Here is a 25,146-nt window from a genome sequence, read left to right as displayed (position 1 = left end):
TATACCATCAGGAGTACAGAATATTGTGCAGTTCATCTTGCACAGCAAATCTCTCCCTAAAAAATTTACCGGGCTTGAATTGCACACGACAAAACGGTGCATTTCAGAAAACTTCCCTATGTTAACTTTAACTGGTTCAGTGGGATACGTTTTTATCTGTCTGTTGGATACTCCAACTACTTGGATCGTTTCATCCGAGAGAGGAAGATTTTTGACATCAGCTGACCTAACAGTTGAACGAGTAGCACCAGTATCTACTAGGAAAGTAATGTTTTCGTCATTTACCTTTTCATCCACAAAAGGGCCTGTCTGGTCTACTTCTAGAGTTGCGCCAAGTACGCACTCGTCTTCCTCCCTATCGGCACCGTCATTAGCTTTCTTCTGACTCACTCTCATCACATTGTAGCCAATACTGCGAAACAGCACTAGCGCGCGGCAGTTTAGTTACCTGTTCTTCGTTGTGGAATCTTGTCTCATTACTGTATTTCTGAGGATTTACGCTCTGTGGAAAAGGCGGTTTTGGCGCCTGACACTGTTGGGCAACAACCTGCTGCTGTCGCTGTGGTTGACAACTCACCTCATTCTGCACCTGTGGATTCAATGATGCATTATCACCATTAGCACTTGGGGGAAATTTACACTCGGTTCTCCAATGCCCTATTCTACCGCAATTATGACATGGCCATTTCTTTTTAGCTTCTTCTAGACTAATCTGTCCTTTCCCTCTCCCAATGTTGGGTTTTTGTCTCATGCTCGTACCATTTGCTTGTTCAATCAATTGAGCTTCCTGTCTCTCTGCCACTTTTACTTGAGCCCATATGGCTTTTTCTTTTAATTTACGCTGCTTTGCTTCAATCTCATCGCTAAAATATTTTGCAAGTCTCAGTACTTCATCTATCTTTTTATTTTACCAATCTACTGTATGCTGTTTAATCATTTCACTTATTTCAGGACGCAACCCATACACATATCGATATACAAAATGACTCAAATCCTTTTCACTTAAATTTCCATCACCACTGTATTGCTTAAAAGCTAGTATCAACCTTTCATAATATGCGTGTACAGACTCTTTCACCTCTTGATGAGTTCTATCAATTTTTACCCATTCAGTTTCTTTAGGAGGCACTTTATTTTTCAGAAAGGTAACTACTTGCTCATATTTTCTCACTACTTCTGGTTCAGGGGCTCATGTTTTTGGATCTCTAGGGTATTCTTGAGTAGGCCAACCTATTGTAATGTTACATTCTGTCCATAGGTCTGCTGGTACAATTATGTCAAATAAACTATTCAAATCAATCCATAGTACTTTTGATAATTTTACAAACCTGTCTACCTGACTGTACCATTCAACCGGCTTCTCGCGCAAGCGAGGAAAGTCATTGGTGAATGATAAAATATCTTGTCTGGTCCAGGGGACATGTGCATAGCCTCCACTTGGAATCTCCCTCATGGGACATTCAGTCACTACCTTTTCTTTTTCGCTTACTGGATAAGCTGCAAACGTTTTGTCCATTGCATCGTCTCGTTTTCGAAACCATCTACTTTTCCATTGTAAATTAATTAAGTCTTTAATCTGAGTTATTTGTCCTGCAGTATTCACATTTTCAATATCTTTTTCAGAAAAATCTACTCTGTATGGTTTTTGTAATGACTTTACCTTTTCAAAGTCGATACCACTTGCTACTTCTGCTAGTCTTTCGTGTAAATTTCTTGCTCTCCATGTTATACTTTTGCATAGAAACATTAATTCTTTATCCTGATCAGCTTTTAACTTTTCTGTGGGAATTGTTCCTACTATTAATTCTTCTAATACTATTTTTATTTTGGACACATCTAAAGGTCGATGTTCAGCATCTTTTTGCTGTAAACTCCTTAACCATTCACTTAATTCATCAGAAGTAGGACCTACAGGAATCATTTCATTTCGCATTTGCTCTAAACTTTTTGGTGACCCTGGTACTGATTCTGTCGTCATTTTTGCTCTATTCGCTAGACTCTGATTTACTGTCAAATTTTTAGGAGTACTTTGTTCAGAAATACCTACCGCTTGAACCTCTTCTTTGCATTTCATTTTCTTTATTACGGTTCTAAGGAATCCTCAGACAATGCTCACTATGCTTTTGTTTATCAAAAATAGGCATTACAGGTCCTATTGTTACAGGAACAGTTACAGCTTCCATGTTTTTAGTCAATTCCCTAATCTTTTCAGTTAATTTTAAAGTAGTCCTGGCTAATTCAGCTGAATTCTCATTAGCCATTTTACCAGGTTGTATATTTTCCGTCTCTCTAAAGGGATTATTTCTTCCTACCTCATGTGGTATTGACTCAAATGTTATATTCTGTGGTGATTCTTTTACTGGGGCACTTGGTGTCAACAATGTGGAATTTTGTTGGTACGGGGGTGGATTTTTATAAAGCATGTCCTCAAGTACATCATCCTCCGACTCATGCACACCATACTTATAACCTGCTGGTCCTGTATTATTTCTCTTCTCTGTACATTTTCTACTACTAGTCTCTTCAGCACTTCTCATAGGGAACATACCATCGGTCATATTTGCACTTCGCTATCTCCTCATTCTATCATCATGATTCTCTTGTCCATACGATCTACCAAACATATATTTGTACCTTCTGCCATGCCGCTGTCGTTCTCTGTCATACATCTCATCTTCCCATTCTGTCAATTCTTCAAACTGAGTAGGTCTAGGTCTCGGTTCTAGTTTCATCATTCTTTCTCGTAAATGCCTTAATACCGCTAAATTGAATGAACCATGTTCTGGAAATGCTAAAACTCCATCATCTTTTGTATACTTTGCCCAATTGTCTAACCAAAAACATGTATGATAGCCATATTTCGCAACCATAAAAGAAGCAGGTGTTTTTGATGGTGGAAGCAACTGTCCCTCTCTAGTCACAATCGGTTTATCCTTTTTGAATAAGCTCCTAATTTTTCCAAACCAGGACTTTTTCTCTTTCTCTGGTGGGTCGTAATACATCATTTTCTCTTCTTAATATCGCTAGATTTCTCCTACGACTATTCTGTTGTCTTATCCAATCGTAGCGCGACTTACACTAACACACCAATCCGGAGCGTCTATGTCACCTTTGCAATTCTCCAATCCCAGCGCGATTCACACCAACGCACCAATCCGGAGCATCTACGTCACCCTGCAATTCTCCACTCCTAGCGCGGCGTACACTAACGCACCAATTCTGTGCGTCTATGTCACTCTACAGCTGGCCAATCCCAGCGCGGTCTTTCTGAGGTCAGCTTTTCTCGCTACTCCTGCTTCTGCTGACCCCTCCTTCACAAACTTTATCGGCAAACTTTCGCTTACACTTCTTTACTCAAAATTCTGTTAGTAACGACATAAAAACGCCACCATTATCTGTTTCGCTAACAAAAGAATAGTCTTGACCTTTTTAACAAGAATTCCGTCTTTCCCGAGAGCAGCGCTTACCTCTGCCCTACTACGGAATTGTTACTTCCGTTGATAAAGTAGCACTTTCCTCTACCTCACCCTTCTAGCAAGCAATAACTAACTGTTTCTCTGGAAATAAGACACCTAGTTGGAGACACTCTGCTCCTGAGAAATAAAACCAGAGTTTCACAATTGAGTCGAATGAGATTTTCATTTACGCACATGCATACGGAAAATGTAGTTCATTCACACAGAATTCTGTCTTTCCCGAGAGCAGCGCTTACCTCTGCCCTACTACAGAATTATTACATTCGTTAATAAAGTAGCATCTACTTTACCCTTCTATCAAGCTTAGGGAACACCTATTACCTTTCGAGTGATAAGCGTAATCAAAGTTCACGTGGACTCCTGGTACTTAAGACTAAAATTTCACAGGTGGCCTTCGCTACCCATACACCTCTTTCACACAGAAATGTCCCTAACAGTAACACACGACGATGTTACCAAAATGAACCCAGACAATGCGTTGTGCAACTTCAATCGTCACACGTTTTCCCCGTGTACCTACAGGGCAACAAACAATTCACCATGTGACTTCTCTTGCCACAGGCATCCGACTTCCAACATCCCAGAAGTCTTCAAAAACAACATAAAACGCAATGCGACTCAATGTAGAGTGTTAGTACATAAACCAATCCTCATCCAAATATCCGCAATCAATAATCAATATTCAAAAATAGGAAATCAATAAACAATAATGAATCTATAAGCAATAATCACCAAGCCAATACAATAAAACCATCATTCTGCTACCAGAAAAACTGATCCAGCGTGAGACCGGGGACAAAAAGGGTAACATTTACAACTATTCCTCCCTGCGTCGCAGACCCGACATCACACTAGCTCATTCACACACTCATTCATTGGTGGGGCCCATAACACCAACACTCACACTTCTCCAAACTCATGAGTCTGCACACAGGAGGGATGATGATTTTGCGCTGGACATGTGTGGAGGGGTACCTTATTACCTATAGGGAAGAAAAAAAGTTATTTACAGAACATACATTAGCATTCGCCACCTATAGATTCCTTATCCTAAGCATCAAGGCACTCCACCACTTGGTCGACGGACCAATTAGTTGGATTGGTTGATGGTGATTTAGAACCAACTGAAACACATTTAAGACTCAGAATCCTTTACTCTTTTCATTGAATAACCACAAACTCGTAATTTCTGTAAATTATATTTGCTTATCTAAATATTATTTGCAATTAATATTAGCATTTTCATTCAATCAAAATTTAGAGTTTTGTTCATTTCGCATGACATTATATTTACCTATTCTTGTTATCTGGATTTTCTCTAATTCATTTGGCTCTGCATAGCCAAAATTTAGCTGTTGATTGTCCAAATAAACAGGCCAAAGCTCAAAGTCCAAAAGTTCTTTGCTCAGCACGTTACAGTCCCAAAGATCTCCAAAGGACCAGAAATCGTGCAAGCATCTGTCATCGCCTGTGGGGTCGATAGGGGTGTGCAGTCATCCAAACCGCCGAATACCAGAGCCCCTCCCTATTCTACTACTCTTTTTATAATAAATTTCGGGATAACATGAAACATTTTTAGGCCAAGAACGTACACGATTGGCTGATTGGAAACGTCCGATTTTACATCATGGATGTTCTCATGGATTTTGCTGGTTCAATTCCACGGTTCATGTTGTCCTTATGCAACAATGATTAAGGTTTGGTTGTTTGTCCCAATTGTTCATTTAGACCAGTTTTTACTGACTGAAGTTTGGCAGTCTACCAAGTTCCTATCCTTGACCAGGAACATTGCAAACTGAGGTCATCAGGAAGTTCACGGAGCCATCCGAGTCTGTGCAGTAGGCATCGCGCTCACGAGACGGTGGCCACTTCTGAACTCCATTTTGGACGCCATTTTTAGGTAGGCCCTAATGTCAACTTAAGCGAAACAAACACAAAAGAATAATTAATACGAGGAAATGAAAATTCGAATGTTAAACCCTCACTAATCCCTTTTTGTATTAGTATTTTCCTAGCATTTTAGCGACATTTAAAGTGATAATACTCACCTTTAGGATCCAAACAGGAACGCAACGTCACATAGGCAACATAAATCATGCGATATCTTATTACCACATGTACTACTATTAATATGCGTACATTTTTAGTTACTAGAATTATTTTGCCATGCAAATAGCAATATCCCACGTGTAATTTGTGTATGCAAATGGTTGGTTTAGTTCAACACTGCAAACCGTTAGTAAATTTATGATAAGTAGGTTATATAATTAGTATTTTCATGCAAAATAGAGGAGGTATACAAAATTTTGATTTACCTGCTCCATCACCTTCCTTATGTTTTCAATTGCCTTCGGACGAACCTTGCCCTTGAAGTTGCGGACCACATTATTTGCGTTTTTCTTTTGAGCTGAAATCTGTTACCTTGCGTTTTGTGCTGCCACTGCTTTTTGTTATTTATTTTTTTGTTAAGAGTTTTAGCGGTGCTTATTCTTCCGCCTGACTCGTCTTTTTTTTATATAGTGCTGCGCGCGCACTGTTCAGCGGTTGTTTCTTTTTGGGATTTGCCGCCTCAGGCATGGCGGTAACCTTTCTTTGAATCTGCCGCCCTTGGTCACGGCATTTCTTTTCTTAACGTGGCATAGCCGCTTTTAGCGGTAATTATTCTTTCATCCAGACGCTTTCACCTGACTGTGATTTGCGCTTTTGTTTTTTATAGAGTAGCTCATTTCTACCCAGCGCTTCCTAATTTATTTTAGAGGAGGAATTTTCTTCAATTGCTTGTGGACATCGTCTCAGAAGAGATCCAGTAATCATGGGAATTATGTTTAATTTCTTCTCAGTGGTAGTGTGAGCAGAAACTATCACTCTGTACCTTGGCTCCTTCGTGGTTTGGATTCCTGAGCAACTCCTTCAGCGTTTTCAGCCGCTGTCCACGGTGAGTCTGAGATGGTACACAACCACAGATGGGACATAGTTCATAGGGGCCGTAGATATAAGATAATTGTAGTCAGTACTAATTCTTGTTTGACCTTCTGTTGTCTCCTATAGGGAATCAACGTCTCTTTCCAGTATTTCTGAAGTCCCACATTTCTGAGAACTCCTTGCCTTCCTTTCACCTTGGTGGTCCTAAGCTGACTCTTCTCTCCCCTATGGGTAGTTATCTAGTAATCCGATTATAGTCGGACCTGGTTGTACCCTGAGAGAGAGTGGAGATCCTTCTTCGCTCCCGAGGATTTGGCCTTTATCTGAGCGGACCTGGTACCGTGACACTCAAGGCTATACTGAAAGTCCTAGCATTTATAGTCAAGTATTGAAAGGTCAGTTGGATTCACTCTCACTTTTTCCAGGCCGGGCATTGGTACAGTATGTCGACGATTTATTAACTGCTTCTGGTACCGAACAAGGTTGCAAAGATAGTATGGTGGAAATATTGTTACACCTGGCACACCATGGTCATAAAGTTTCCCTTTCGAAGTTTCAGTATTGCCAACAATTTAGGTCACCATCTGTCGAAGGAGGGTAGAGGGTAGAAGGTTAACGCCAGAACACATCAGTACCATTAATAAAATGCCTTGTCCACAAAACTCAAAAGGACGTGCGTGCTTTTATAGACATCACTTCCTACTGTCGGCAGTGGATCCCTAACTATTCCTTACTAATCAAACCCCCTGCTTGCATTAACAACAAAAGAAGCTCATGAGCCTTTACCTTGGACGCCAGATTGACAGCAATCTTATGAAAAATAAAAAACTGTGCTTTGCTCTGCTCCAGTACTAGGCACGCCTTACTATAACAAGCTTTTTGTGTTATACGTCCACGAGATGGCTGGTTGTGCTCTCTATGTCTTGACCCAAAGATATGGCTAAAGACAGAGACCTTCCACTTATTTCTCTGCTTTGCTCAATCCTGTTGCAAGGGCCCTCCCGAGTTATCTGTGAGCGTTCGCGGCCGTGGCCACTCCTATCAGACAATCGGCTGGCCTCGTACTCAATACTGACCTCATAATCATGGTACCCCATGCTGTGGACACACTTATGAAAAAAACAAGGACACAGCACCTCACCAGTGCACGTCTTACTGGCTATGAATTGACATTGTTTGCTAAGCATATTACGATTAAAAGATGTGCCACTGGGGGGAGGAGCCAAGATGGCGACCGGAGCAGACGCTTGAGCGCCCGGCTCCGTCGGTCCGTGGCCTCGGACTACTATCCTGATGCCCATCCTCGCCGATTCTCGAGGTGCACCGTGTGCGAAGACGCGCTGACCGCGCTGCTGCTTTCCCGGAGTCTCAACCCGCCCGGATGCCCGAGTTCTGGGTGCTTTTGTCCTCGGCACTGAAACCCTGCGCCCTTACGGCCTTTGCCGGCCTCCTGGAAGCTCCGCAGTTACCGGACCAGCTAGCGCTAACCTGAGCCCCGCGGTCCCGATCTCGCCTCGCACCATGGATCGTTGCCGGATGAGCCCGGGGAGAGACGGCCGGACACCTTCTGCACCCTGTGCCTGACGGGCTGGAGCGGTGGGGTGGGCCCCGGTGCGGTGAGTCTCCTGCCCCGCTCTGAGGACCGAGCTGTGGGGGGCTGCTGCCCCCTTTGCCTATTGCCTAGCCAGCGGCGAGGGGGACCGGCGAGAAGATAAGCGACTGTCGGCCTTTCCTGTTGCGGCGTAGACCTGAGGGGAATTGACCACTTGCCACGACCCCCCCCCCCTGGCCATTGCACCGTATAGCGGCAAAACATGGCGTTGAGTGCCTGCTCGCGGCTGGGGGGTGATACTCCGGTCTCGCCCGCTGCCCACTTCGCCCTCCCTCTTCCGGACACCAGCTCCACAGTGCCGTCCCGGATTGCTGCCGATGTTGGGGCCCAGCTTCCGCTGACATGCGGCTCCGTTCTGGCTGTCCTGCGGGACTTTCAACTACAGATGTGCGCTGGCCTGCAGGCGCTGAGTGAGAGGTTTGACCCCATACTGTCGGCTGCGGGCCGTGAGCGCACTGTTTGTCATCCACAGGGCGTGGGTCCTCCGGTGCTCTTGTCCTCTTGCGGGGACGCAGCGGCGGTGTATGATTGTGCTACACTGGTGCCTTCATCTAGCGCTCCCGGCGCCCAGGGTCCACCGCTCTCCACCTCAACTGCGGATACTTTGTCCCCCTGGTCATGGCTGCCTGCTTCATTGTTCCCTGCCTCATCGCGTCCGCGAGGCTATCCTGCTGAGCGATACCTAACGGCTTCGAGGGACCGTCCGCGGTGGCCCACTGCTGCCTTTTTGTGGAACTCCTGTACCTTACTTGCCAGGTTTGGATTTTATGTGGTGCAGCAAGGGACCTCAATCGACGGTCGGCGGCCATTTCGTGATCCTACTTCCCCATCCTCTCACAAGCGGCCATCTTGTCTTTGTCTGCTCGGGACACGGGGCCTTCACGCAGGAGCTGGTTTAATCCCAAGCCCGCGATCGGGCCAGGGCTAGTCTGACTTCTATCGCTATGGTTTATGGACGGGCTGGCCTGGGACTGGGACTGTATGTATGTTTTGCGCGCACTTGTCGCGACTTGTATCCCTTGCTTAAACTGTGGTGCCATGGTATCTTTGCATGCCGTTTTTGGCGTAGAGGGCTCTCAGTGTGTGGGGGCCATAACTGGCTGATGGTTCGGGGCGCTCTGGTGTCTAGTGGGCTCCTCCCCACCTTCTTTTCTGTTTTCTTCCCTTCTTTACTCTGTTCCTACTTTCTCTCTTCTCTATATTTCGGGTTCCTTGGGCGACAGGCACTATGCTGGGGGGGGGGTAGGCCGTAGCCTCCGCATTGGTGTAGGGTGGGGGGGTAATACTCTGTTCTCAATTAGTTCTATGGGCCTTTCTTCTTTTATGTCTCTGTGCTCTACTTTCTTCGATTCGGGGTCCGGGTCTGGGGTGGATCGAGTGGGGGCGGCTCTGGAGGGGCGCGTACTTGCTCATGTGACTATCCTGATATATCTCTGCACCGCCTCACTGATTGAGATTTTACTCCCATTGTTGTTCTTACTGATGTGGCTGCTCGCCCGTGTGGTGAAGCTATCTTGCGGACTCGAATCTACTTTGCTCTTATCCTTCATTGACTTTTTTCTCTGATAAAATTATCAAAAAACTTAAAATTAACCTTCACTTCTCCTTCCCCGGGTTTCAAAGATATCTCCAGTATGTGACTCATAACCTGTTGTTAATCCTGACCGTTGATGCACGGGGGCTGTAATGTGGGTATCAGTGCTTTACTGTATCGTGGCCGGCCTGACGGTTGTAGGCCCGTATTTGTTCTTTTAAGATGCACGAATAAAGGTTTTTAAAAAAAAAAAAAAAAAAAAGATGTGCCACTCTGAATCCAGCCACGTTACTACCCCTCCCTTCTGAGGATGATGCAGTTGACACACGTGATTGTATTTTCCAAACAGAGGAAGAGACGAAAGGATGGGTAGACCTGAGTGATGTTTCCTCATCTGATCCCCAAGGAGAATTATATGTCAATGGCTCTCGTTTTAAATTAGCAGATGGCACCACCGCAGCTTATGCTATCACTGCATTGCACACAGTGGTAGAGACATCACGGGTCCCCTATCAATCTGCCCATGCAGCAGAACTTGTTGCCCTTATACGAGCTTGTGAATTGAGCGAAGGGTTAGTTGTCAATATTTACACAGACAGTCAGTATGCATTTGGGGTTGAGCACAACTTTGGGTGCCTTTGGGAAGAGAGGGGGGCTCTTACCTCGCATGGTACTAAGATACAACATGGACACTTGATCTCACAGGGACCGATTCACAGAATTATCTTAAGACAAAATCCTAAACGTACTCCTTTTGGTATTCACAGAATGTACTTACTACTTTTGGTATTCACAGAATGGATTTACGACTACTAACTTTACGTCCGCACTCGGGCCGGAGCTTCCAGCCCAGAGGCAGAGCTTCCGGCCCGGAGGTGGAGGAGTAAGTGCATCTGTGAATACCAAAAGTAGTAAGTTTAGGATTTTGTCTTTAGTAAATTCTGTGAATCGGGCCCACAATTGCTATCTGCACAAACACTTCCTAAAAATGGCTATTGTAAAGTGTAGTGCCCACAAGAAAATGACAGGTAATGCAGGTAGAGGGAATGCGTTACCTGATCAGACAGCCAAAGAGACGGCTCAGAGTAAGAGGAAGAGAATGTTTGTTGCAGGCCCAGCCAGATGGGTTCCCGAAAACACTATGTTTGAAAATACAGTTGAGAGTGTGAAAGAGATACAAAGTGAGGCCACAATAGAATAATTAGCTGTGTGGCAAGAGAGTACAGCGCGTTTAGATGAAGAAGGATGTTGGACTGATTTGTCCGGAGAACAAAAATGGATGTTACCTGATGCATATGTACTCCCTTTGGTTACCATGGCACATGGCCCAGCTCATATCAGAGCAAAAGGTATTTGTAAACTATTGGCCCCAGTTTGGTGTAATGGCAATGTTTCCAAAACAGCTGCACATGGCGCGCCACTTCCACAAGTCTAGACCCATGGTACACAGCTCTGTTCCCCCGCCTCACTTCAGCAGCTTATCCCAACTCTCTTCATTGCCCCTTCCCCCTCCTCCCTCCCATAGCTCGCATCCTAGACATCAGCAGCTTGTGCCCCACACTGATTAACTCCCTCCAGGGAGCTCCTTTCCTGTGTGTCTGGTATACTCTCTGACGTCCTTCCTTCCTTCCCCCTCCTCTCACCCCATCCCCCCATGAGACTAACCTCCCTCTTTGCCCTCACCTTCCACTTTTTTACAACATATTATCCTATCCCCTCCTGACCCCCCCAACATCCCACCTGGGCCTGCTCCCTCCCGGTACTCCTGGTCCCACCACAGACCGCGTCATCTCGCGTTCAACCCCTGCACCCCTGAAATCCCCCCTTCCCTCATGCCAAGATCTCCTCCCCTGCACCCTACCACAGCCCGGCATTGCTTCGGGTCCTCTAAGCACCCATGTCCGCCCCCACTACGTGCAACTCCCACCCTCTTTGCGCCCTTTCCTGGAATGTTAACGGGCTGATGTACTACATCAAACAAAAAAGGTGCTCTCTTACCTCCAGGCGAAGAGAGCGGATGTGGCTCTCATACAGGAGACCCCCCTGGACAACCTAGAATCCAATACTCTGTGATGAAATTGGGTGGGCTGGGTGATACATAGTAGCGTTGCAACAGCATCATTCACTGAGGGAGGGACGCCTCATAAGTGTGGAGTGGCAAAGGCAACAATACAGGGCCAACTCCTGAGAGAGGCTGCCGTGTCCAAAAACAAGCGACTCTGCCGGACATAATCGGAGGGGAAGATAGCCTCCCTCACCCACCTCTATTCCTCTCAGCCCACCCTGTCCAACCGTTGATGCCTGGAAAAGGCCTGCATGGCCCTCAACAGCTTTTTCTCCTTCAAAGCTGAGTAGGCACTACAGCGCCGGAAAGGGAGGCACAAAGAACAGGGGGAGAAGGCAGGTCACCTACTGGCTACTAAGCTGAGACCACAGAAAGCTTCCAAGGCCATCCCTGCCATACACTCAGTGACTGGGGAGGTTCTCACCTGACCGCAGGACATCGCCAATGAATTTTCTTTGTTCTACAAGACGTTGTACACCCCTGAGGTGCCGGCAAGCGCAGAACGCCTGGCCACCTTTTTGGAGGGTGTGGAACTCCCCTGCCTGTTGGACAAGGGTAGGGAACTAGTGGTGGGGGAGATCAGCAAAGAAGAGATATTGTTGGCGATCTCTAAATTGCCCTATCACAAAGCCATGAGCGAGGATGGCTACCCCACGAAGTTCTATAGGTGGTTGGGCTAGGAGGTAGTTGACTTCTTGCATGCCACCTTCCAGGAGGCAGAGCAGATGGCCTTCTTGGCACACCTCTCCAACAAGGCGGTGATCACAGTTCTACCCAAACCTGGAAGGGACCCATTGTTATGTGGCAGCTACAGACCCATTTTGCCATTGAAAGGCGACATCCAAACCCTAACCAGCATTTTGGAGGCAAGCCTTGACAAGAGCATTCCTTCCCTAATACATCACATGCAGGTTGGCTTTGTACCACACCCAGGCCCACACCATTTGGGCACCAAGGACCTCCCGGCCGACACGGTGGACATCTCCCTGGACGCTGAGAAGGCGTTTGACAGGATCGAGTGGGGATATCTCTTTGCCACCATGAAAAGTTTTGGCTTGGTAGACCAATTCATCGTCAAAGTGTGACTGCTATATGATTTCCCAACAGCTCAGGTTAACTGCAGGAGGTTCCTCTCAGACCCCTTCCCAATCCAGAGGGGCACCCATCAGGGCTGCCCGCTCACACCTCTCCTATTCATCTTGGTCATGGAACCCCTTGTCTCTGCTATCCATCACTCGCCTCACATTGCGGGCATTCCTCTCGCTGGGGGACTATCCAAATTCTACCTCTATGCTGACGATGTCCTGCTCACCCTCACGGACCTCCATCACTCCCTACCGGCCCTGTTGAATGTCATCGACAGTTTTGCTACCGTATCCGGTTACAAAGTAAATTGGGACAAGAGAGAAGTTCTTCCACTTTCATCCGGTACCACGAAAGCGGCGATCCACGGCTACCATCTTAGTACCTGGGGATCCTGGTTAATAGAGGGCTGGTTGGTATGGTCTCTGACAACCTGGACCCCCTGATAGCCCAGATGAAACAGGACCTCAAGAAGTGGTCCCTCCTGGGGTTCTCCATGTGGGGCAGGGTGCAAGCGGTGTGGATGGTTTCACTGCATCGCTTCACTTATACACAGAGCATGCTCCCTGTGTTGGTGCCTAAACCCGCCCTCCGCCTATTCGAATATCTGATCCGGTCCTTCGCATGGGGCTCCTCCAGCTCCTGATTAGCTGCATCCAAGCTCATAGCAGGCCACTCATGTTAAGGCTTCCCCGTCAGTGAAACATTACGCCCTAGCTCTTCACCGCTTGCAAATGGCATATTTGCTCCCTGGCATCCTGGACTCACCGCAGGGGGCCATCACAGAACGATCACTCCTCTCTGGTGGCTTGAGACTTAGCCTTCTCTATGGGGACCATACCCTCCAGTCACGCCTTTCGCACCATGTGCTGCAGGCCACGCAAAAGGCTCGGCTATGTGCCCACCGCCTCTTTGGGGTGGACCCACCTTGCACGATAAAGCACCGCTGTAGGGTAATGATGGTCTGCGTGTTGACGGATGTGCTCTACGCTGTACCCACTGATGGAGGCGTGCATACACACCCTGGACCAAACATTGCATGATGGAGATCTGAAACCCTTCTGCTGTCTGTGGGAGGAGTTCGGCCTCCAACCGCGGCAAGCCTGTTGCTACCTGCAACTGCAGCACTGCCTGAGGCGTTGCTTAGGCTCACGCCCCTGGTCCTTATAATCATTGCCAGTAGTGGCTGCAATGACTACGTGGCGCTGCCACAAGGGGTTGATGTCGGGGATTTATGGCATACTCTCGGGCCACCTCTTTTTCAAACCTCTTCTACACAGCCTCCGCGCCAAATGGTAAGCTTGCCTGCAGACCACCATTGAGGAAGAGGACTGGGATGGCGTTCTGGAAGCCTTAGACAGGGGGCACCTGAGAATCCGGCTTGAAATTCTGTGTCTTCAAAACGCTCCACAAATGGCACTGGATGCCGACAAAACTGAACAGGGCAGGACTCCTTCCCTATGCGAATTGCTAGAGGTGCATGGATACCCAGTGCGATCTCACTTACATCCTCTGCGAGTGCCCTTCAATCCAATCTTTCTGGTCATATGTTGGGGACACCCTGGGAGCGTCCATACCACTGCCACTCCCCCTCGCCCCTACTTTCATTCTGCTCCACGATGCTGGGGATTCTCAGGACCTATCCCGCTCACAGATTTGCCTTCTACACACGGCCCTTACCATGGCCAAGATATGTATTCTTCACAAATAGAGGTCGTCCGTGCCCCTATTTTAGAAGGACTGGACAGTGGCAATGCTACAAACAGCGTCGCACAAGAGTGTTACCTACAACCTATGAGACCAAGCAGAGGTGTTCACACAGACATGGGCTCCTTTCCTAAGAGATGACCCCTGAAGTGAGGGAAACCAACACCATCCCCACTCCCCGCTCCCCTCTGCACTCCACTCCAGTTGAGGCCAGTGTCCTCATGAGTCATGTAGCTAACCCTTGACATACCCGTGGGAGGTCCGGCGTTTCCCCAGCCTCACCACCCACATCCCACCAATCTCCCTCCTCTGACACCCCTCCCACCTTCTCTCGCCACCACGGCCCTCCCCCTTTCTACCTTTATACTTCCACCTTGACTCCCCTCTTTGGTCTTTCCTTTCCTCCCCCTCTCCCACCCCTCCCCAGCCTTCCCCTCTGCCCTCCCTCCTTACCTTTCCCTGGCCTTCCCCAATACCCTGCCTCCCCCACCATGACCCCCTGTTCCCCGCCACTCTTGCTCCCATTCCTCCTGCCCACCCCTTTCCCCTCCTCCCCTGGATTGGTATGTTATAGACCCACCTTCTTGTGGAGAATCTTCATTGTAACCCTTGCAACCCTCTATGCTGTCTTACGGAGTACCCCTCTGTTCTGCTTGGGTTTTCGGATCAGATAGAACCCGCTCAACAGAGCCTCTCTAACCCAAACCAGAACATTACCCCCTCCCTAGGGCCTATTCACACCTAAGAAACCACATATATATGTACCACCTAAGGACAGGGAATTCCTATTACATACATGTATATATATACCTACAAGTGGCGGCCTCGCGGTCCCAAACGGACCCAGGACTTCCTGCCCAGACGGCAGCCTCAGACAAGTGGCGGCCTCGCGGTCCCAAACGGACCCAGGACTTCCTGCCCAGACGGCAGCCTCAGACAAGCGGCGGCCTCGCGGTCCCAAACGGACCCAGGACTTCCTGCCCAGACGGCAGCCTCAGACAAGTGGCGGCCTCGCGGTCCCAAACGGACCCAGGACTTCCTGCCCAGACGGCAGCCTCAGACAAGTGGTGGCCTCGCGGTCCCAAACGGACCCAGGACTTCCTGCCCAGACGGCAGCCTCAGACAAGTGGCGGCCTCGCGGTCCCAAACGGACCCAGGACTTCCTGCCCAGACGGCAGCCTCAGACAAGTGGCGGCCTCGCGGTCCCAAACGGACCCAGGACTTCCTGCCCAGACGGCAGCCTCAGACAAGTGGCGGCCTCGCGGTCCCAAACGGACCCAGGACTTCCTGCCCAGACGGCAGCCTCAGACAAGTGGCGGCCTCGCGGTCCCAAGCGGACCCAGGACTTCCTGCCCAGACGGCAGCCTCAGACAAGTGGCGGCCTCGCGGTCCCAAACGGACCCAGGACTTCCTGCCCAGACGGCAGCCTCAGCACAAGTTCATCCTATGATTACCACGACATACAACAGGGGAATCAGTGTTAATATGTATCAGACTACACAAATACTGCTAGTTGAGCACAACCTGTTCTCCAGTTCGAGGGGCTCCTTTCTCCCTTATTCAGTTACCACTTACCTGATCAGGGTTAACATCTGTTCATATCAAGTCACAGCTGACTAGAAGAATAGGCTACCCTCTTATACAAGAACACGCAGCTCATGTTGATTTACTATAAACTGGATACTTTATTTAGTTACTACATACACACTCACAGAACATAATACATATCATAACCTGCAAAGAAAAGTGAAAAGATTAAGTTGTACACTCTAATAAAAAGGGGTTGACATCACCTTGGTCGTATGTAGCATGCACTCAATGGTCATCTAGGTTCCCTTCTCGTCTGTGCCTCGGCTTCGCCTGGAAGTCACACCTCCGCAGTCACGGATCTTCTCCCGTCTCCCTCTCCGAGTCACTGGGACCTCTTCCTCATCGGCTACTCTCTTCTCTTTGGATCTATTTCTCGGTTTTTCTCCACCTTCAAGTTTGTCATCTGTCTTCCCTGAAATAAGTAGTAGCTTTACTGCTAACGGCCAGGGGCCGCCTACGGACTAAAAAGCAAGTGCCAGTATCTGCCTCAAACTTTCACTAATATAGATGTGCATTTCCTCCTGGAAAATTCCAGCCCGTAACCTGCCGCCCACCAAATTCTTGTACCTCCCCGTGCCAAGGACACGTTCCCAGCCGGCCGGCCTGATGTAGTGTCTTCGGCATGAAGAAAAATACAATCCTTCGATAAGGGCCGGCCTGAACCGGTTCTCTCCAAACGAATAACACCTCCTAACTAAAACACTGCCTATGACCTAGAAACATCCCAAGCTGCCAGAGCAGGAGGAAAGATGGAGTCTCTCCCGTTTAAGGCCTACCAGGCCTGAATTCAGCACGGCTCCATGAAATACCCTCACTACAGAACAGATTACCTCTAATGCTAACGAATCTATCCCCTAGGATATGTATGCAAACCCTGATCTATGGGGAAGAACACAGGATCATGTCGAAGTGCCTAATAAATAGGCTCTATACACTACTCTAACCCTTAGACTTGAATGGAAAGAGACTGAAGTCACTTAAATCACCCTTCAACACAATAAGACCGGAAAAATCGAGCAGTACATTTCACCCTTGACTTCAGTCTATTATACATTCATTAAATGGAGCTAACATCTGTGGAAGAATAATATGAAACAAAGCTAACTGATCTATGTCTAGTACCAAGTGTGCAGAATTGAAGTAGTGAAGGAATACACTGAATAAAGCAACAGATAGAAATCAAAACAGCAACAGCAATCAAAATACCACCTAATGTTTGGCGTAGCATGTGTATATCGGGTAACCAATCAAAGAGCCAGTCAAACCAGCCCTGATCAATGTGTTTTCTAACTTCTTCTGTTAAGTCACGCAACTTGTCGATGTGAGCACGAATGGATTGTGTATGGTCAGACAAGTTAAAACAACAGAGACCTTCGAAGTCCGAGCAATCATGTCCATGTTTAAGCAAAAGATAATCAATGGCTGCTCTATTTTGCAAAATGGCCCTACGTTCACCCTGGGCGTCTAATAGCATGTCAGACAAAATTGTAGAAGTATGATTAATAGATTTCACCATCCAGCAGGCCATTTTCCCAATAGATTTGGCATTATAAACCGCCAAAGCAGGAACACCAATAATTGAAACAGCTAAGCTAAGGTATTCAGACCTGGAATATAAATGCAAAGATGGGTCACAATCCTCCTGTAACATTACAGTATCTCGAAGCACACGAGAGTTGGCATTCGGATGTGATGCGAACATCAACAAACTGAGTCTCGTAATGGCACAAGGGCCTCCGGAAATGTTTGCAGGGACAAATGGCCAGGAAGTATTACCACAGGAGAAAAGCCATCCGGCAGGTAGTAACAGCGTGCGATAGTGACTGGGGGTAACTACCAAACTATTACAAGTCATATTGTTCTGAACTGAAACACATGTGGTCGGTGTCCTTTGAAAGCACAAAGTCCCTTCGTGAGCTGTAAACGAAGTGGCGCCTTTTAGTTTTAGGCGCAGACATTCAGAGATCGCACTAGGATTACACGTAAGAAAGAAGCACAAATCACCTTGTGTGATATTATAAGTAAGTATTTGGGACTGGATGGGGGTTTGCTCGTTCGGCAATTCAATACATAGGGGGCAATATACATGGGTAGCAAAATCACCCAGGAGAATATTGGGACGGGCCTTCGAGACATTAAAAATATGAATTAAAGTTTCCAATGAGGCGGGGACAGCAACCAGACAGGTCGCCAGAATGTCATGTACAGATCTCATCGATGTCAAACAGAAGTGAGGGGCGTCAGTCACCCTCTTAGCTAGTGCGATCCAGAAGTTCGATGATGAATCCCATGAAATGAAGGAACGCAACATTCGGGTTCCCAGTTCATCCCGGGTTGATAGGATCCCTCCTTTCTCGTCGTACCAGTCCGAAAACAGTCCGGTTCCGACACATCCTGCAGCAACAATCCAAAGAATGATCTGAAAAAGAACCAAATACAGGCATTAATCATTCTCGTAGATAACATTTATCAGCCGGGACCGCTTCCCAGCTATCTTTCCCTGGTCTCATAACCAAAATGGTATTGTACTGACCGGTGGCAATGACCTCTGCTTGTTCAGGGGGATTCTTAGGCGACTGCACCCAAACTCTGGCCCCAGGATTATCCGTGGAGCCAAAACCTTTCTGGCCACGTACAGTTAGCAACGTTGGAGCAGTGCCTTTCATTAATACACCACTGAAAACAGGCATTATGAGTAATTGAGCCACTCGGTCAGTGCGATGTATCAGTAAGTCAACCTCACTGCTATTCAGCAGGAGCACCTTAATCTCTCCCTGATAATCACTGTCGATAATTCCTCCAAGCACCTGAATGCCTTTTACTGCCAGCCCCGATCTAGGGGCGATCAATCCAAAATTTCCAGGTGGTATCTGAACACCAACACCTGTCTCTATGATGACTCGATCTCTACTTTTTATAACAATGTCATCCATAGCATGCAAGTCTAAACCTGCCGACCCTGGGGTCGCTCTACATGGAGCCAAAGCTCCGGGAGTAATTTCCCAATACATCACAGTTTCTCTGATTTCATTAGGCATAGCCTCAACATTCGGGGGAAACAAACGCATAAGTGGAGATTCAGCATTTAAAAAAGGACGATTATTCAAAATCAATAGTGCTTGGGGCAAAAAGTCTCGCCAATTTTTATACTTGTCATCTGTTAACTTACGCAGCTGGTCCTTTAGCAGGCCATTCAATCTCTCCACCAGGCCCGAGGCCTGTGGGTAGTAGGGTATATGGAATATCCATTGAATATTATTTTCCGCACAGAATTCCTGTACCAATCTTCCACGAAAATGGGACGCATTATCAGATTGAATTTGGAATGGCACACCATAGTACATCATAATCAATTCTAATGTTTTAATGGTATTCAATTGGGTAGCTTGCTTACAGGGAAGGGCTACCAGCAGGCCACTGTATGTATCAACAATAGTGCAAACATATTGACAATTCCTACTCATGGGAAGTGGACCAATGTAGTCAATCTGCCAAATTTGAGCGGGCAGTTTTCCGCGATGTAAATGACCTTTGACAATTTGGGGCACCTTACGCTGTCTAATATGCTGGCAAACTGGACAGTGTAAAATAACATTTTTAATTAAATCTAGGGGAATATAAATTCCTCGATCAGCAGCCCACCTGCTAGTGGCCTTCTCTCCAAAATGTCCTGCCTTCTGGTGTGCCCATTTCGCCAATCCCGCAATATCAGAATCTTGCCTGTCCACCACTGCCTCAGCAATTTTAGATTTCTCATCTGCAATGTTATGAAAAAATTTGTCAAGGGAATCTATCGGGGTGTGAGCATCCACATGGAAGATTGTAACAGTACTCTGTGGGAGCATCTCCCAAATCTCTTGCCATAACTCTTTTCCCCACAGTTCTTTGGAATGTAGCTTCCAATTATGAGAATGCCAAGTCGGCAACCAAATAGCCAGTCCATTGGCAGTAGACCAAGAATCGGTGAAAATATGACATGTACCAGGTAACTCTTGTTTCAAATCTTGGTAAACAGCGTAAAGCTCGGCAAATTGGCTGCTTTTACCTTCACCAGTTGTGCTCAGCAGTTTCTGTGTGACCGGATTATAGGACACCGCCTTCCAGTGCCGTGTCGTCCCTATAAACCTCGCTGAACCATCTGTGAACCAAACATGGTTTCTTTCCGCTGCGGACAAATCATCAAAAGGCTTACCCCATTTAACAGGAGACTCCTGCGCTAAAGGTACGGAACACTCACTCTCAGTCTCAGTCGACGGTGCTCGCGCCACCTGCTCATGTAAAGAAGCAACTCCTTTCGGGCCCACACGTGCCCTGTCTTGTATGTACCATTTCCATTTAATCACACTCGCCTCTTGAGCATGTCCAATTCGGTGAGTTCTCGGTGAACTCAGAACCCACTGCATGATAGGAATTTCAGGACGCAAAACTATATCATGTCCCAAAGTCAATTGCTCGGTATCCACCAGAGCCCAATAACAAGCAAGTAACTGTTTCTCAAAGGGTGTGTAACGCTCACCAGCATCAGGTAATTTTTAGGGTCCAAAAACCTAACGGTACTCTACTCCTGCCTTGTTTCTGCCACAAACTCCAATTTGCATAAGGGCCCTGTACAGACACATTCAAATCCACATCACCATCACGTACAGGCCATAAATCCAGAGCATGTTGAATTGCCTCTTTTGCCAGACTAAACGCATCTTGCTGTGGTTTACCCCATTCAAATGCATTCTTTTTACGCGTAACCCGGTACAAAGGGGCCAATATTTGACTCAAATGAGGAATATGCTGGCGCCAAAAACCAAACAAACCAATGAAGCTCTGGGCTTCTTTCCTATTCCTCGGAACTGCAAAATCAAGAATCTTCTGTTTAACCTGAGGGATCACTTCACGGTGCCCTTCATGCCAATTAATACCCAAAAATTTTACAGCCTGGGACGGACCTTGCAATTTATCCGGGTTGATTTCCCAACCTTTCTCACGCAGACACTCAATGACTCCGTCCAATTGTGTCTGAACTTCCTCTTGTGTTTCGCCTTGGATCAAAACATCATCAATATAATGACATATCTGAATTTGGGGATGAACCGGTACCTCAGCCAAATGCTCTGCCACCAGCCGGTGACATATCGTAGGACTATGCACATAGCCCTGGGGAAGACTTCTAAACGTCATCTGACGCCCGTTCCACGTAAAACTGAACTGTTCCTGACACTCAGGGGCAATTGGGATAGAAAAGAAAGCATTAGCAATATCAATGGACGCATGCCATGTACCTGGATGTTTTTGTATTCTTTCAATTAGGGTAATAACATCCGGTACTGCAACAGTCAAAGAGGGCGTGTGTTTGTTCAATTCTCGATAATCAACAGTCATGCGCCAAGAATTATCACTCTTACGCACTGGCCAAACAGGATTATTCCAAGCAGAAGTAACTGGAGTTATAACTCCTGCATCCACCAACTCCTGAATAGTGGTACTAATCTCCTCATGGCCACCTGGAATACGATACTGCTTCTGACAAACCACTTTTGTCGCCTGGGGAACTTGTATGGGGGGCATTCTTAAACGACCAACCCGTATAGGCCTGGACGATATATAATGTGTCGTTCCAAATTGGTAACACCCATCATCTAGATGCAACGTCATTCCTTTCAAAATATCAATTCCAATTATGAATTCTAAGAGTGGCACCACTAATACAGAATATTCCTTTCTAGGGATTCTACCTATTCTCATTTCAAGCAAAGTTTGAACTGCAGGGGTTTCTTTTCCACCTAATCCGGTAATAGTAAAAGGCTGACCTGTAAACTTCTTTGATTTTCCATGAATAAGAGTGGCCTCCGCTCCTGTATCTACCAATGCTCGGGCCCTTTGGATATTACGATGTCTCCAATAAATATCAATATCTACATAGGGTCTATTATCTCTGTGAGCCCATCTGTGTACCGGAGCTTGACCTATTTCCTAGTCATTCTTACTGCATTCTGTGTACCAAGACAAATCAGGATAAAGACTCTCACGTTTCTTAGGTATCGGTACCTCCTGTTCATATCCATTCCCCGTACGGAACGGATTCGAGTCTTCAGTATTGTACCGCGGGTTACGATCGACCAAACTGTGGCGATCCCCTCTCCTCCTCAACTCAGGGGATTGATCCCTATCATCTCTACGTCTGCTGCAAGCATAATCATTTCTCCCCCTCTCTCTTTCCCCCTCTCTCTCCCTGTCTCTCTCTCGACGGGGGGACACATCACGTACAGAACGCCGATCATCACGACGATCAGAGCGCCCACGGCGGTCGTCATCACCGCTACCGTCGGAACAACCACGATCACACTCAGTCGTCCGAACACGCCGGGCACCCTCCTTCCGATCCAAACCACGTTTGCGAAACAACTCCCACAAACGAGTAGTGGTCTCACCGTCAATGTCTTCCCTACGTACACCATCGGCCACAAGACCAAAAAAGATATCACGTCTAGTAAGTTTATTCTCACCAGGAGTACGAGTGTCAGGCCGGGACTGACGTTCAGGTTTAAACCACTCACCCAACTCACCGAGTTGGCGCACTGATTCCAACACCGTAGATAACACATTACCAGTCTGATTAATCAATAAAGTCATCATAACCTGCTTGTAGGCAACAGGAGAAGAACGAATAATACGATTCCGCACAGAAGATGTCAACATCCCATCAAGCAACCTGTCAGCAGTACCCAGAAAAATCGCCGTCTTCATCACCTCCTCTTTGAGACGTTGCGCAGCGTCACGCAGAGTATACCACGGCTTGTCATTGACAGGCCAGTCAGATTCAGTAGGATATTTCAAATTACAACCCTCAGTCGCCAATTGGAGTAAAGAAATTTGACCGCCACCATTATAGTTACGAAAATGATCCTGCACAGTAGAATCCAAACTCAAGGAACAGAACTTCAAACAATCGCCAGTATCCAGCATAATACCAGCAGCGCCCAGTTCATAAAGGCGCACCATCCATGTGAGTAAGGCCTCACCAGTCCGCTGCCTAAATCGCTGCAAAATATCACTAATTTCCTGTTGCGTAAAGTCTTCCAAACAGTCCAAAGAAACACCCTGCGGAGCATTGGGAGACTGCTGCAACTTCCGACGAAAAACTGGATGGGCAGAGACCGCGGGACGAGCAGCACAAGGAGCCCGATCAGTACTCGTAGAGGGGCAATCAGTGTAAGAGGCATCGATCCCACCCGAAGAACGAGCGTAATCACAGGGTGCACCATCAGAGACGCGAGAAGTAGACTTACACTCATGACGGGAACGAGAAGACTCGCGTTTGGCAGACTCCTCACCCGAGGAACAAGAGTCAGTCGAGTTCCAGATATTACCATCCCATTCATCAGGATCCCAATCCAGTCCGGCTTTCGCCACGACTAGACGCACCTTTCGCGTCGAAACACGACCGCGCCTGTTCTTGTATTTATAAAGAGCAATTCGCACAGCCGCCCTTTCGGCAATCGTTTGGTAAGTCTCCAGTTTATCAGCAAGCAACTTATTTTGACACCGCAACAAAGTATGAGAATTCTGAATCTCAACAAAGTGCGCTTCCACATCTCGGAGAGAGACCTGTAATTTCAACAATCTCTCATGTAGAATCCGATACGCAGACAGAACAATCCAACCTCTGCGCCCCAAAACGGGAATCTCCTCACCCTTCGATACAGGTGCCTTCTGCAAACAAGCAATCACATTAGCCGGCTCCGCCAGCTCTAAAGAAGAATTCCAATTCTCACTCAAACCAGTAGAGTCAGCCCACTCACGGGCTAACGCTCCATAAGGCGTTGAATCCCAACCGGGAATATCAACGGGCAACTTAAAAGTAGATTTGGATCTTCTAGAAAACATCGTGAAAAAGAAAAAGAAGAAAAAGAAGAGAAAGAAGAAAAATAAAAACTATACACACAAGTATACAAAAATAAAATGCAAACAAAACCGCGCACGCGCCGAAAGTAAACACAAGACAACCACAACGCACACAGGTTTCGTAAACGGTTCGTGACGCCAAATGTTCTGCTTGGGTTTTCGGATCAGATAGAACCCGCTCAACAGAGCCTCTCTAACCCAAACCAGAACGTTACCCCCTCCCTAGGGCCTATTCACACCTAAGAAACCACATATATATGTACCACCTAAGGACAGGGAATTCCTATTACATACATGTATATATATACCTACAAGTGGCGGCCTCGCGGTCCCAAACGGACCCAGGACTTCCTGCCCAGACGGCAGCCTCAGACAAGTGGCGGCCTCGCGGTCCCAAACGGACCCAGGACTTCCTGCCCAGACGGCAGCCTCAGACAAGTGGTGGCCTCGCGGTCCCAAACGGACCCAGGACTTCCTGCCCAGACGGCAGCCTCAGACAAGTGGTGGCCTCGCGGTCCCAAACGGACCCAGGACTTCCTGCCCAGACGGCAGCCTCAGACAAGTGGCGGCCTCGCGGTCCCAAACGGACCCAGGACTTCCTGCCCAGACGGCAGCCTCAGACAAGTGGCGGCCTCGCGGTCCCAAACGGACCCAGGACTTCCTGCCCAGACGGCAGCCTCAGACAAGTGGCGGCCTCGCGGTCCCAAGCGGACCCAGGACTTCCTGCCCAGACGGCAGCCTCAGACGAGTGGCGGCCTCGCGGTCCCAAACGGACCCAGGACTTCCTGCCCAGACGGCAGCCTCAGCACGAGTTCATCCTATGATTACCACGACATACAACAGGGGAATCAGTGTTAATATGTATCAGACCACACAAATACTGCTAGTTGAGCACAACCTGTTCTCCAGTTCGAGGGGCTCCTTTCTCCCTTATTCAGTTACCACTTACCTGATCAGGGTTAACATCTGTTCATATCAAGTCACAGCTGACTAGAAGAATAGGCTACCCTCTTATACAAGAACACGCAGCTCATGTTGATTTACTATAAACTGGATACTTTATTTAGTTACTACATACACACTCACAGAACATAATACATATCATAACCTGCAAAGAAAAGTGAAAAGATTAAGTTGTACACTCTAATAAAAAGGGGTTGACATCACCTTGGTCGTATGTAGCATGCACTCAATGGTCATCTAGGTTCCCTTCTCGTCTGTGCCTCGGCTTCGCCTGGAAGTCACACCTCCGCAGTCACGG

Source organism: Triturus cristatus, chromosome 2_2 (assembly GCF_964204655.1).
Source record: "Triturus cristatus chromosome 2_2, aTriCri1.1, whole genome shotgun sequence".
Classification (NCBI taxonomy): domain Eukaryota; kingdom Metazoa; phylum Chordata; class Amphibia; order Caudata; family Salamandridae; genus Triturus; species Triturus cristatus.
Note: the sequence above shows the minus strand (reverse complement) of the source record.